Source organism: Zea mays, chromosome 10 (genome assembly GCF_902167145.1).
Source record: "Zea mays cultivar B73 chromosome 10, Zm-B73-REFERENCE-NAM-5.0, whole genome shotgun sequence".
Classification (NCBI taxonomy): Eukaryota; Viridiplantae; Streptophyta; class Magnoliopsida; order Poales; family Poaceae; genus Zea; species Zea mays.
In genome coordinates, this window is record NC_050105.1 from 103,856,188 (window position 1) to 103,870,559 (window position 14,372).

Sequence of the window (14,372 nt, forward strand, 5' to 3'; positions counted from 1 at the left end):
CTTCTTCTTCAGATAAACTTTTTCTCGAAGCATGTCGAACGGTATAATCAAGACCTTCGGACGGTGCTTCGGGAGCAGGGGATCTGGCTTCTTTGGCCATACTTTTCTCTAGAGCTACGCCAGTATCTGGAGATTCTTCTTCGGCCCTTTGCTCGGTTGCGGCGAGCTTCGTTTCAGCGGGCACTGAGGGCCCAGCTTCGGTTTCCATATGTGTTGTAGCAGCTTCGGCAACCTTCTTCACTGAAGCAGGAGTCAGTGCTCTTGTTGTTTCCACAACAGCGTCTAGCACGCTTGCCATTCTTCTCTTGGGAGTTGTGGCGGGAGCCCTTGTCACCTTCAGCAGTTCTACCTCTGCCGGAGGACTCAGAATTTTTGGCATCATCACTGTTTTTTCCAATTCTGGCTCTCTGGCCGCATCATCTTTGGCTGGCCCGACTATAGGCACCTTCGGCACTACAATAGATCCTTCAGCGCTCCGAGCGGCGGGAGCAGCTTGTTTTGCTTCGGCAGCGAAGGAGGTCCCTTCACCAAATTCAGGCACTACGGTCGTTTCAATATATCGTGGCCGGTGGGTCAAAACCTTTATTTTCTTGCCCTTCAGCACAACAGTGGTGGCCGAAGAGGCAGTTTTTCTCTTTTTCCTTGCCTTCGCAAGGGGTAGCAGTAATCAGGGTATATGAAGCCAATTGCATCAAAAACCCTGTTCAATCTTTTCTTGCCCCAACCACCGAAGGCTGAGGACAAGGCATCATCTTCGGCTCTAGTATATGTCCCAAGCAACTTGTCGCTAGTAGCCTCAACACATTTCAACCAGTCATCATTTGGTTCGTCGAACTTCTCTCTGTATCTGAAGGTATATTTCAATCGAACCAATTCGCCTTCACTGGATCCAGCAACAGTCTCCTTCGACATCTCCCAGCTATCCACAAGTGGCCACACTCTGTAGGCTATGTGCTCTTGGATTATGTCTCTTGTGCCAATGAAAGCATAGACATTGCTGAAAGCCTTTTGACACGCTTCGACATCATTTTCAATCGCCACCCTCGGCCTCTGAAGGTCAAAGCGAGACCAGATGGGACGTTAGATAATCTCCTTAATGTCCTCCCTCTCAATCAGATCGTTCTTGACATAAAACCATTCCTCCATCCAGGCCCCAGGCCATCTTTTCCGAAATGTTGGAACCAGGTAGCTTGCATTGGGACGAGCAATAAATCCATAACAGCCGAAGTTGTTGTGATATTGTTCTTTGCCAGTAGCCTTCGTCTCGTACAATAGCTCGTGCATATTGCAGAAGCACTTTGCGCTCGGTTCCAGCCCTTGGCTTTTTACAGCCCAAACAAACATCCCCATCCTAATTATAGCTTCGGGAGTAATTTGATGAAGAAAGATTTGGAATATCTTCAACACTTCAACCACAAATTTGCTCAATGGGAACCAAAGGCCTGCCTTCAAAAAGCTTCGGTAAACAACAACTTCATTTTCTTCAGGAGCAGGGGCGGTGCTGTCTCCTCCAACTCTCACAATAGACATATTACGAAATTACCTTCCCCTCATGGCGTCAACCTGACTTTATTTGATGGTCGACTTTCCGAAGATAGTATGGCTTGGCCGCCAGGGTCGATCTTCGGAATATTCATCTCCACTTTCCACATCAAAATCATCACTGTCATCAGAATCTTCAGATAAATCCTCCATTATCTCCTTGGTAATCTTCTCTGTATTCATTTTTGCCATAGATTCATAAAACCCAGCAATAAAAGGGTCCACAACCTTTTTCTCTTCGACCACCTTCGTCATCTCAGACACCTTCTTCTCCTCATACATTTCTTCAAAACTTCAGTGTTTCACGAAGCTCGAAAGTCAAGCAAGAGCTGGCAGCAAGAGAATTAAAATTTGAGAAAACATCGCAAACAACAGAAATAGCGTACCAAATGTCGCTGCTGTGGGTTTCTATTTATACGCCTAGTGCATTGCAACTTGGCGGGCCCCATTTGTCATTGACTTTCGCTATTCTAGCGAAGGGAAGGTGTTTTTTCGGACCTTTAGCTTAAGGCCTTCGTTCACGTCACAGTCTGAATTTGTTATATATAAGAACAAACTAATACTGTGAGGGGCTATTGTTAGGAGTCTTCGTCTTCCGAAGGTCCTCAAAAACACGACTAACATGTTTTCCAAGTATAATATACTGTCACAGGTACCTTCGGATTTGAGATGAAGGTGCACACGGTATGAAAGGCATGGTCTAGAAGAAGGATGAATCAATTCCGAAGCTATGAATGGAGAAGCTTCGGCTTAACGGTGGAAAATAAAACCGACCTAAAGGGGAAAAGGCTGTCTAGTCATCGACAGATTACTCTTTAGGCAATAGTAAATGTCAAGGATATGGATGTAATTTCGCACAGTCTGTAACCTGCGCCTATAAATAGATGAACAGTAACACCGTACTGTTCACGCTGACTTGTATTCACTCGCGAGTCACTCTTGGATCCTTACCTTTTGTTAAGCCGAAGGTACCAATGTAATTAAATATCGTTAATGTTTATTCATGGTCATCTAAGGAGAATATAAATAATCTAATGATTTAATATGATTATTCGTATTCTTTATATGTAACGCATGGTCCAACTTTCCATTAAATATTGAGATGATGAAGGTATTGTAACACCCGGTTTTAAGGAACAAAGCCGGGTGCATCTCATACATGCGCCAAGAAGACAACATATATAATAACAGAGTGTATAGAGATAAATGTCATAAAACATCAGAGTAATTATTACATAGCGGAAGACTTATTACAAAATAAAAGTATAACCATAAAACGAACTAAGGATCGTCGGCGCCAATGTCGACTGAGAAACGCCACCTAGATCAGATCAAACTCTTCAGTGTTAGGCGGCTCCTCTTCGACCACCTGTTCTTCTCCTGTGGGGGGGGTGTGAGACAGCAAGAGTGAGCTCACATACGTTCATCGCTCAACAAGTTGTGGGGAATAATGTGGCATGAACTCACCAAAGGTGGGAGTTCATGAAGTGTAAGGCTGATCAATGGAATAAAGGCTGAAGCTGAGCATTGCTTTTATAAGTTGGTCAAAATTTTATTAGCAATTACTAGGTGTAAGTAAATACCAAACCTTAATAATAATAAATAAAAGTAATAGTAAAATAATCCCAAATGCGATGCAAATGTCAAATTAAATTTAGGTTCCATAGTTAATCATGTGAGGGTCCGAGCCGCTCTTGACCGTGAGCACGGCTAGTATACTAGTTTTACACTCTGCAGAGGTTGCGCATCTTTACCCACAAGTCGTGTATCCCATGTTGCCTGGGTTTGCAAGGCCCTTAGACACTACCGAGGTGAATGGCTAGGGATCCACTACGAGGCCTTTACAAAGTTCCACTAGCTTCCGAAAACCCGCTACAGTTTATAGGAAGATCCAGTACAGGGTTCCTGGCTGACAGCCATCGCAGCAAAATCAACCAGGGACCTCCCCGCACTGACCTCTCCCCTACTGCCCTTGCCCCTTTCGGGTAAGGTAGTCTTCCACTAGCTTTCCTAATTAGTCAGCCAAGGGCGTCCCATTATACCCTTGTGGTAGCACTGTTTTCCCGGGTGGTCGCTCCATGTTCCCATTAATTTAATGATCTTAACATGAACAATAATAATAACAAGTTAATAACAGAATAATCATGAATAGTGTATCTCCATACCCAATCCACATAAAGCAATAGCAAGTACTACCCAAAAATATTTCAGGGGTGAACAAGGTATAGAGGTAATCAAAACTGGGGTAACATAAAGGCTCCCATCAAAATTATCCTATGCAGATCATTAAAATTAATAAGAACATGGCTGGGAAAGTAAGTGATCAAGGGCACAACTTGCCTGGCACTTGAGAATCCAGGTACCAACTTGCTTTTCAGATGACACACGTCCTCGCGCTAGTCGTAGCAATACAAGCAAACATGATATAGATAAAATTAACATCACGCCAAACATAAGAACATACTGCATAATAATGATATACTCGGTGCTACGAGACTAACGCAACTCGAACGGATCAAATCGGAGTTAAAACGGAGGAGTTATGATTTTCTGAAGATTCTTATGTGTTTTGTACAAGATTAAATGGGATATAAATTCTAATGTGACTTTCATATCAAAACAGTGGTATTAGATGATATACAATAATATTACAAAATTATAGGAATTGGGACGAATTAATTTGGGCTTAATATGAATTTTCTATTAATTACCAAGTTTTATAATTATTTTTATACTCAAAATCAATTTCTAAATCTATTTTCTGGTTTCATTTAATTCCTGGACTGGGCCTCAATTCCTGGAAAGTCCAGGGGCTCTGGCGCACTTTTACCGAGACTCAGTGAATAGTTAGAATGGACCGCGGGTTCTAATCTGCAATTCCAGAGGGGCTCTTTATGCAAAAGTGCACCGCGAAGGGGTATCGGAAAGATCTGGCTGCAGGATATCGCGCGGACGGCCCAGATTAAAACAACCTCACCCGAAACCGGTACACAATAACTGCCCTTGGATCCGAGATCCACGGCGCAGATTTAAAATAACCGAATCATTTTCTATGCGCCCGATCTAGATCGAACGGCGCGGATGAATCCTATGAATAGGTATGCAACAATCTAATCTCAGCCGACCCCCGGCCATCCAACGGCACACCTCTGATTTCCCTGAGATCTAATCGTGACCGTTGAATAAGATCCAACGGCCCACGCGACTCTCTTCCTCCCCACGACAGACTGCGCGGCGGACCTCACTCTACCGCGGCGGCGAGTTCACCGGAGCTCCCAGCTTTCGCGTTCTAGAGCCCCAACCCCCAAATCAACCTAGTCTAGCCCTAAACGGAACTCAAGGATAACACAGGGGAATGATTTCGCCGACCATCGCGCAGCCGAACACCCCCGACCACGACACGGGCGGCGCCCAAACGACATTCCCCGCACCAAGGCCAAATTCATGCCCAATTCGCCCACGATTAACCACGGCGCGACATTAGATAGGTAAGGTAATACAGCGAGGGTAAAGAATCGAGAGCTCACCAAACGCGGAGGTCGAATTGGCGCTAGACTTCTCACGGCGGATCAACGGGCGCGATGACGAATTCCGGCCGCCACCGGATTGATTTCCCTACTCACCAATGGCAGCAAGCAACGACTCCACGATGCCCTAGGGAATGCACCGAGTGGTTTTCCAAGGCTCGAGCACACACAATTTTTGTGGGGCGCCGGCGAGCACTCTGTTCGGCCGCCCGGCGAGGGAGATGGGTATGAAGCTGGCTCCGCGATAGAGAAAATTGACGCCGCTTTAACGAGAGGCAGGGGGATGAGGCGCCCGGGTCCTACGCCGCTCGTTTCGGGGAAAGCTGGCCTGCCACAGCTCCGGCGAGACCGCGCCAGTCAGGCGCACGGCCGGTTTCTGCGGCGGTGGACTCGCGGCGTTCCGTTGGTGAGGAAAGCGCTGACGACATGGGGCCACATCCCAGGGACATCCGAGCCCGAGCGTGCGGGGTGAAGCACTGGCAACGTGGGGCCCATGTGGAAGTGAGCGCGGTGAGCAAGAGAGGCTGGCCAGTGGTCCCCGCGACGCAGTGAAAGGGGGAACGTTGTGTGCGCTGGCGCCACTGCCCTGTGGACCCACCATGTCGGCGCCGTGGGTGAGTGGTTGGCTGCACGGATCAAAAGAGATGGTGGGCCGAATTGAGGGTTTTGGGCCCAACAGTGGGATTTTGCTTTTCCTTTTCTTTTCATCTCCCATTTTCTTTTCTTTATTTCTAAAATCAATTTGAATTCGAATTTAGTTTCAAACCTTGTGCAAATTTATTCTCAAATCATATTGTGAAATGAAAAATACCAATTTCAAAAGTATAATAACATTATTTATATTTTTTGTATCATTCCTCTTCTTCTCATTTTGGAAAACCCTATTTTTTTCAATTTAGGGTTTAATTCAATTTCTAGTAATTATTATCTTATTATCATTAGCATTATTATTTTATTTAATGCGCAAACATATAAACTCCAGCATGATGCTTTTTTTTGGTATTATTGGTTTTAATTGATCACTCTCAATTATGTGTGCTCTTTTCTTATGATGCAAATGAGACACATAAAATTGAGGATATCTCTCTATTATTCTTGGTATACAACTTTGAGTATTACAAATCCTACCCCCCTTAAAAATAATCTCGTCCTCGAGATTTAAGAAGATCTAGGGAAAAGATGGGGAAAGTCTATGCGAAGCTCTTCTTCTCTTTCCCAAGTTGCTTCATCTTCGCCATGGTGATTCCATTGAACTTTGCACATCTTTATAACCTTGTTCCTCGTAACCCGAGTCAGTGTATCAAGAATCTTAATGGGGTACTCAGCATAGGTTAGTTCATCTTGAACACTAAGGTCTTCCATTGGTAATTGTTCTTCAGGTACCCTGAGACATTTCTTCAGCTGAGATACATGAAAGACACCATGAACATTCGCAAGATGATCCGGTAACTCCAATTGATATGCAACTTCTCCCACTCGCTTTAAGATTAAGAAGGGTCCAATAAAGCGAGGGGACAACTTTCCTTTGACTTTGAATCTTCTCATACCCCGGAGTGGTGACACCTTCAAATTGACATAATCTCTCTCCTTAAACTCAAGCAGTCTTCTCCGGGTATCAGCATAACTTTTCTGTCTTGACTGCGCAGTTCTCAAATTCTCCCTTATTTGTTGAACTTGTTCTTCTGCTTCCTGTATAATCTCAGGTCCGAATAACTGCCTTTCACCAGTTTGATCCCAATATAGTGGAGTCGTGCACTTTCTGCCATATAAAGCCTCAAACGGTGACATCTTCAAACTGGCCTGATAGCTATTATTGTAAGAGAACTCCGCATACGGCAAACTCTTATCCCAACTTCCACCATGCTTAAGAGCACAAGCTCTTAACATATCCTCTAGCACTTGGTTGGTCCTCTCAGTCTGCCCATCAGTCTGTGGATGGTAAGCCGAACTAAAATTCAATCTCGTATCCAATGACTCGTGCAACTTCTTCCAATATCGAGAGGTAAACTGTGACCCTCTATCTGAAACGATCTTCTTTGGTACACTGTGTAGAGACACAATTCGAGCCATATATCACTCTACCAATTGAGATATCTTACAAGTAGTCTTGACCGGAATGAAATGAGCCACTTTGGGTCAGTCTATCCACAATAACCCGTATAGAATCATATATTTTTGAGGTGCGAGGCAATCCAGTAATAAAGTCCATACCAATCTCTTCCTACTTCCATTCGGGTATCTTTAATGGATGCAGTAGTCCAGTTGGCCTCTGGTGCTCAGCCTTAACTCCTTGACACACATCGCGCATAGCCACATGTGCAGCCACATCTCTCTTCAATCCATACCACCAATATTTCAGCTTCAAATCCTGTTACATCTTGGTACTCCCCGGATGAATAGAATAATCCGAGTCATGGGCCTCTTTTAAAATAGTCTCACGAAGGCTTTCAATATCAGGAACACATATCCTGTCCTTGAACCATATGGTGCCTTGCTCACCCTCCGTGAACTCTGGGCCTCGACCTTCAGTAATCAGATCCTTAATCTCTTGTATTTTGGCATCACCAATTTGACCTTTGCGGATTTCTTGCTCCAAAGTAGGTTCCACATCAATAGTAACTCCTTCAGTATGAGCAACTATCCCCAGGTTAAGTCTCTTAAAGTCTTTTGCTAATTCATCAGGTAGCTGGACAACGAAAGCGGACTGAACATGCTCCTTTCGACTCAAGGCATCTGCAACCAAATTTGCCTTGTCCGAGTGATAGTGAATCTCCAAATCATAATCCTTAATAAGCTCCAACCAACGGTGTTGCCTAAGGTTGAGATCCTTCTGAGTGAATATATACTTCAGACTCTTATGATTCGTGTACACTTGGCACTTGGTTCCCATAATGTAGTGTATCCAAATCTTAAGTGCATGCACAACGGCAGCCAATTCCAAGTCATGAGTGGGGTAGTTCAACTCATGTTTCCGCAACTGACGAGATGCATAGGCGATCACATGACCTTCTTGCATAAGCACGCATCCCAATCCTTGGCCACATGCATCACAATAAATGTCAAATTCCCTTCTGTAGATCTGGCATAATTAATACTGGTGGCGACATCAACCTATCCTTCAATTGATCAAAGCTCTCTTGGCATTTCTCATCCCACTTGAATTCTCTTCCTTTCTCCAAAAGCGAGGTCATAGGCTTGGCAATCTTAGAGAACCCTTCAATAAATCTCCGATAATATCCTGCGAGTCCTAAGAAACTCCGAATCTCAGTAACTGTAGTGGGCACTCTCCACTCCATTATCTCCTTCACTTTAGCAGGATCCACTGCTATTCCTCCATTAGAAATAATATGTCCAAGGAATGGCACCTTGTCAATCCAAAACTCGCACTTGCTAAACTTGGCATAGAGTTGATTATCTCGTAGCTTCTGTAGCACCAATATCAGATGTTCCTCATGATCATTATCACTCTTGAAATGAAAATATATCGTCGATGAAACCACGACGAATCTGTCCAGATCATGGACACCTTATTCTTCAGATCCATAAAATAGGCTGGTGCATTAGTTATCCAAATGACATAACGGTGAACTCATATAATCCATATCGAGTCGAGAAATCCGTCTTGGGAATATCTGATGGCCTAATCTTCATTTAATGGTAACCTGATCGGAGATCAATCTTCGAGAATACCCTTGCACCTCTCATCCGATTAAATAAATCCTTAATGCGGGGTAATGGACACTTGTTCTTCATAGTGACATCATTAAGGGATCTATAATCCACGCACATCCCTTGCGATCCATCTTTCTTCTGTATGAATTGAACTGGCGCTCCACAAGGTGAAGAACTCGGACGAATGTACCCAACATCCTATAATTCCGTTAACTGCTTTTTAAGTTCCTTTAGCTCTTCTACGAACATCATGTATGGCCGTTTAGAAATAGGGGCAGTCCTAGATAGTTCTTCTGGGAAGACATCCGGAAAATCTCTAACCACACGGATGTTGTCACCAACAAACTTCCCATCAACTAAGAATGCCGCTAGTTTGGTGGCAGTAGTTACTGCAATTCCAACTTCAAATCTTTCTCCTTTGGAACTGGTGAGTTCTATGGTTCCTCTAACACAGTGTATAAACTGCCTTTGCCTTTCTTAACCACGACATACCAAGGATCACGTCTATAGTGCTCTCTTCTAACACTATAGGGGTAGTTCATCTGGGTTAGAAACACAGGGGACGAAAGAAAGGATTGTAGACAAGGCAGTGATTACGAAGCATGTTACTTTGGGTGATTTATTAGCTAAGTGTGTCACCTACTAAAGCTAATTCATTATCTTATGGTGGTACATGCTAAGATGCCCATCTATACTATTTCAATCAATCAAAGAAGCAAATCAGGCATTGATCATCAGAACAATCAAACAACATTTTTTTTAAATATAGAAAATAGTTTTGATCTTGTCTTAGGTTCCCTAACTCTTAAGAATGTCATAGGGATAGGGATTCCAAGGTGTGAAATTTGTCTTGTCTTGGAGTAGAAAAGGTAAGAATGATCAGAGTGGAACAGTAGAAGGTGAGACAGGATCAAGATAAGTGTAGAAAGAATCAGAGTAAGGTAAGTGTAGAATGAATCAGAATGAGATAAGTAGGTAAGGGTTTGTCCATTCTATCTAGGTTTCGTCCTACAGTCAACATTTCCTCTGATACCACTTCTGTAACACCCGGTTTTAAGGAACAAAGCCGGGTGCATCTCATACATGCGCCAAGAAGACAACATATATAATAACAGAGTGTATAGAGATAAATGTCATAAAACATCAGAGTAATTATTACATAGCGGAAGACTTATTACAAAATAAAAGTATAACCATAAAACGAACTAAGGATCGTCGGCGCCAATGTCGACTGAGAAACGCCACCTAGATCAGATCAAACTCTTCAGTGTTAGGCGGCTCCTCTTCGACCACCTGTTCTTCTCCTGTGGGGGGGTGTGAGACAGCAAGAGTGAGCTCACATACGTTCATCGCTCAACAAGTTGTGGGGAATAATGTGGCATGAACTCACCAAAGGTGGGAGTTCATGAAGTGTAAGGCTGATCAATGGAATAAAGGCTGAAGCTGAGCATTGCTTTTATAAGTTGGTCAAAATTTTATTAGCAATTACTAGGTGTAAGTAAATACCAAACCTTAATAATAATAAAGAACAGTAATAGTAAAATAATCCCAAATGCGATGCAAATGTCAAATTAAATTTAGGTTCCATAGTTAATCATGTGAGGGTCCGAGCCGCTCTTGACCGTGAGCACGGCTAGTATACTAGTTTTACACTCTGCAAAGGTTGCGCATCTTTACCCACAAGTCGTGTATCCCATGTCGCCTGGGTTTGCAAGGCCCTTAGACACTACCGAGGTGAATGGCTAGGGATCCACTACGAGGCCTTTACAAAGTTCCACTAGCTTCCGAAAACCCGCTACAGTTTATAGGAAGATCCAGTACAGGGTTCCTGGCTGACAGCCATCGCAGCAAAATCAACCAGGGACCTCCCCGCACTGACCTCTCCCCTACTGCCCTTGCCCCTTTCGGGTAAGGTAGTCTTCCACTAGCTTTCCTAATTAGTCAGCCAAGGGCGTCCCATTATACCCTTGTGGTAGCACTGTTTTCCCGGGTGGTCGCTCCATGTTCCCATTAATTTAATGATCTTAACATGAACAATAATAATAACAAGTTAATAACAGAATAATCATGAATAGTGTATCTCCATACCCAATCCACATAAAGCAATAGCAAGTACTACCCAAAAATATTTCAGGGGTGAACAAGGTATAGAGGTAATCAAAACTGGGGTAACATAAAGGCTCCCATCAAAATTATCCTATGCAGATCATTAAAATTAATAAGAACATGGCTGGGAAAGTAAGTGATCAAGGGCACAACTTGCCTGGCACTTGAGAATCCAGGTACCAACTTGCTTTTCAGATGACACACGTCCTCGCGCTAGTTGTAGCAATACAAGCAAACATGATATAGATAAAATTAACATCACGCCAAACATAAGAACATACTGCATAATAATGATATACTCGGTGCTACGAGACTAACGCAACTCGAACGGATCAAATCGGAGTTAAAACGGAGGAGTTATGATTTTCTGAAGATTCTTATGTGTTTTGTACAAGATTAAATGGGATATAAATTCTAATGTGACTTTCATATCAAAACAGTGGTATTAGATGATATACAATAATATTACAAAATTATAGGAATTGGGACGAATTAATTTGGGCTTAATATGAATTTTCTATTAATTACCAAGTTTTATAATTATTTTTATACTCAAAATCAATTTCTAAATCTATTTTCTGGTTTCATTTAATTCCTGGACTGGGCCTCAATTCCTGGAAAGTCCAGGGGCTCTGGCGCACTTTTACCGAGACTCAGTGAATAGTTAGAATGGACCGCGGGTTCTAATCTGCAATTCCAGAGGGGCTCTTTATGCAAAAGTGCACCGCGAAGGGGTATCAGAAAGATCTGGCTGCAGGATATCGCGCGGACGGCCCAGATTAAAACAACCTCACCCGAAACCGGTACACAATAACTGCCCTTGGATCCGAGATCCACGGCGCAGATTTAAAATAACCGAATCATTTTCTATGCGCCCGATCTAGATCGAACGGCGCGGATGAATCCTATGAATAGGTATGCAACAATCTAATCTCAGCCGACCCCCGGCCATCCAACGGCACACCTCTGATTTCCCTGAGATCTAATCGTGACCGTTGAATAAGATCCAACGGCCCACGCGACTCTCTTCCTCCCCACGACAGACTGCGCGGCGGACCTCACTCTACCGCGGCGGCGAGTTCACCGGAGCTCCCAGCTTTCGCGTTCTAGAGCCCCAACCCCCAAATCAACCTAGTCTAGCCCTAAACGGAACTCAAGGATAACACAGGGGAATGATTTCGCCGACCATCGCGTAGCCGAACACCCCCGACCACGACACGGGCGGCGCCCAAACGACATTCCCCGCACCAAGGCCAAATTCATGCCCAATTCGCCCACGATTAACCACGGCGCGACATTAGATAGGTAAGGTAATACAGCGAGGGTAAAGAATCGAGAGCTCACCAAACGCGGAGGTCGAATTGGCGCTAGACTTCTCACGGCGGATCAACGGGCGCGATGACGAATTCCGGCCGCCACCGGATTGATTTCCCTACTCACCAATGGCAGCAAGCAACGACTCCACGATGCCCTAGGGAATGCACCGAGTGGTTTTCCAAGGCTCGAGCACACACAATTTTTGTGGGGCGCCGGCGAGCACTCTGTTCGGCCGCCCGGCGAGGGAGATGGGTATGAAGCTGGCTCCGCGATAGAGAAAATTGACGCCGCTTTAACGAGAGGCAGGGGGATGAGGCGCCCGGGTCCTACGCCGCTCGTTTCGGGGAAAGCTGGCCTGCCACAGCTCCGGCGAGACCGCGCCAGTCAGGCGCACGGCCGGTTTCTGCGGCGGTGGACTCGCGGCGTTCCGTTGGTGAGGAAAGCGCTGACGACATGGGGCCACATCCCAGGGACATCCGAGCCCGAGCGTGCGGGGTGAAGCACTGGCAACGTGGGGCCCATGTGGAAGTGAGCGCGGTGAGCAAGAGAGGCTGGCCAGTGGTCCCCGCGACGCAGTGAAAGGGGGAACGTTGTGTGCGCTGGCGCCACTGCCCTGTGGACCCACCATGTCGGCGCCGTGGGTGAGTGGTTGGCTGCACGGATCAAAAGAGATGGTGGGCCGAATTGAGGGTTTTGGGCCCAACAGTGGGATTTTGCTTTTCCTTTTCTTTTCATCTCCCATTTTCTTTTCTTTATTTCTAAAATCAATTTGAATTCGAATTTAGTTTCAAACCTTGTGCAAATTTATTCTCAAATCATATTGTGAAATGAAAAATACCAATTTCAAAAGTATAATAACATTATTTATATTTTTTGTATCATTCCTCTTCTTCTCATTTTGGAAAACCCTATTTTTTTCAATTTAGGGTTTAATTCAATTTCTAGTAATTATTATCTTATTATCATTAGCATTATTATTTTATTTAATGCGCAAACATATAAACTCCAGCATGATGCTTTTTTTTTGGTATTATTGGTTTTAATTGATCACTCTCAATTATGTGTGCTCTTTTCTTATGATGCAAATGAGACACATAAAATTGAGGATATCTCTCTATTATTCTTGGTATACAACTTTGAGTATTACAGGTATGCTCTTCATGACCTTCGTCTGAAGATCATTATATCCTAAAGGAGATAATGTTTCGGAGGACGAAGGTCTTTAACCATTAACATTTGTGTTGCTTTGTTCTTAACTCATAGCATTTGAGAACAAGTCTCCAACAGCACCCATCGGCAGAGTGGAAACCATGCCACATAACAAACCTACGAGCCGAACCTAGAATCTTTGGGCTGATTATTTCAAAATCAACTCAAAGATTGGGGGCTTGTAGGGGACAGATATACCCCAGGTCCACTAGAAGGCAGGAAGGCCTCGCGAGAGGCTATGGGCCAATTACCTCACAAGGCCATCCCTTCGTGGGCCGGGACAGAACTGCTGGCAGAGTGGGCTGACACGAGAAAGAAGCAGACTCAGGCCCAAGCAACCCGTCAGACTCGAACGCTATCCGTATTGTCCACCCGACTTTCCCGCGTGCAGCGCCCTTGAATATCAGGGCGGATTAGGGATAAGTCGGCAAGATTGTAGGAAGTTCAGTTCAGTCGGTTCACTATTATTTAGGGTATACGTACTCATCACATACGCATGTAGTGCCCCATGGTCGAGTATATAAGGCCTAGGAGGTACCCCATCATTTCCATCAACCATCTACCTATATCACTAGCTTTTCTCCATCTTGGAGACTTCCCTTGTAGCCTACCACATAAAGATCCACACCAGGAAGTAGGATATTACGCCTCTCCAAGCGGCTCGAACCTGTAGAAAATTGCATGTCGTCTCTCGTGCATCTCGCACGAACCATTGAGTTACAGTCAACAACACCGTCCTATCCAAAAGCACCGCGAGGGGTAACCCCGGGTGTGCGGTCGGACTCTAAACACCGACAGGAGCCATCGTGGAAGTCGGTGTTCGGAGCACAAACGGTCGTCGCCAAATGTTGGCACAGAAAACCGCGAACCAAGCACTCGGGAGCAGGAAAACAGGAGGCAGGGAAAAACAATAGATCGGGAGCGCAAATGCTTTGTTAAACATGTCCTAAGCGACAGGGTAGCAGGTGAACCTAAATACAGTTATGCCCCCTGCTACTA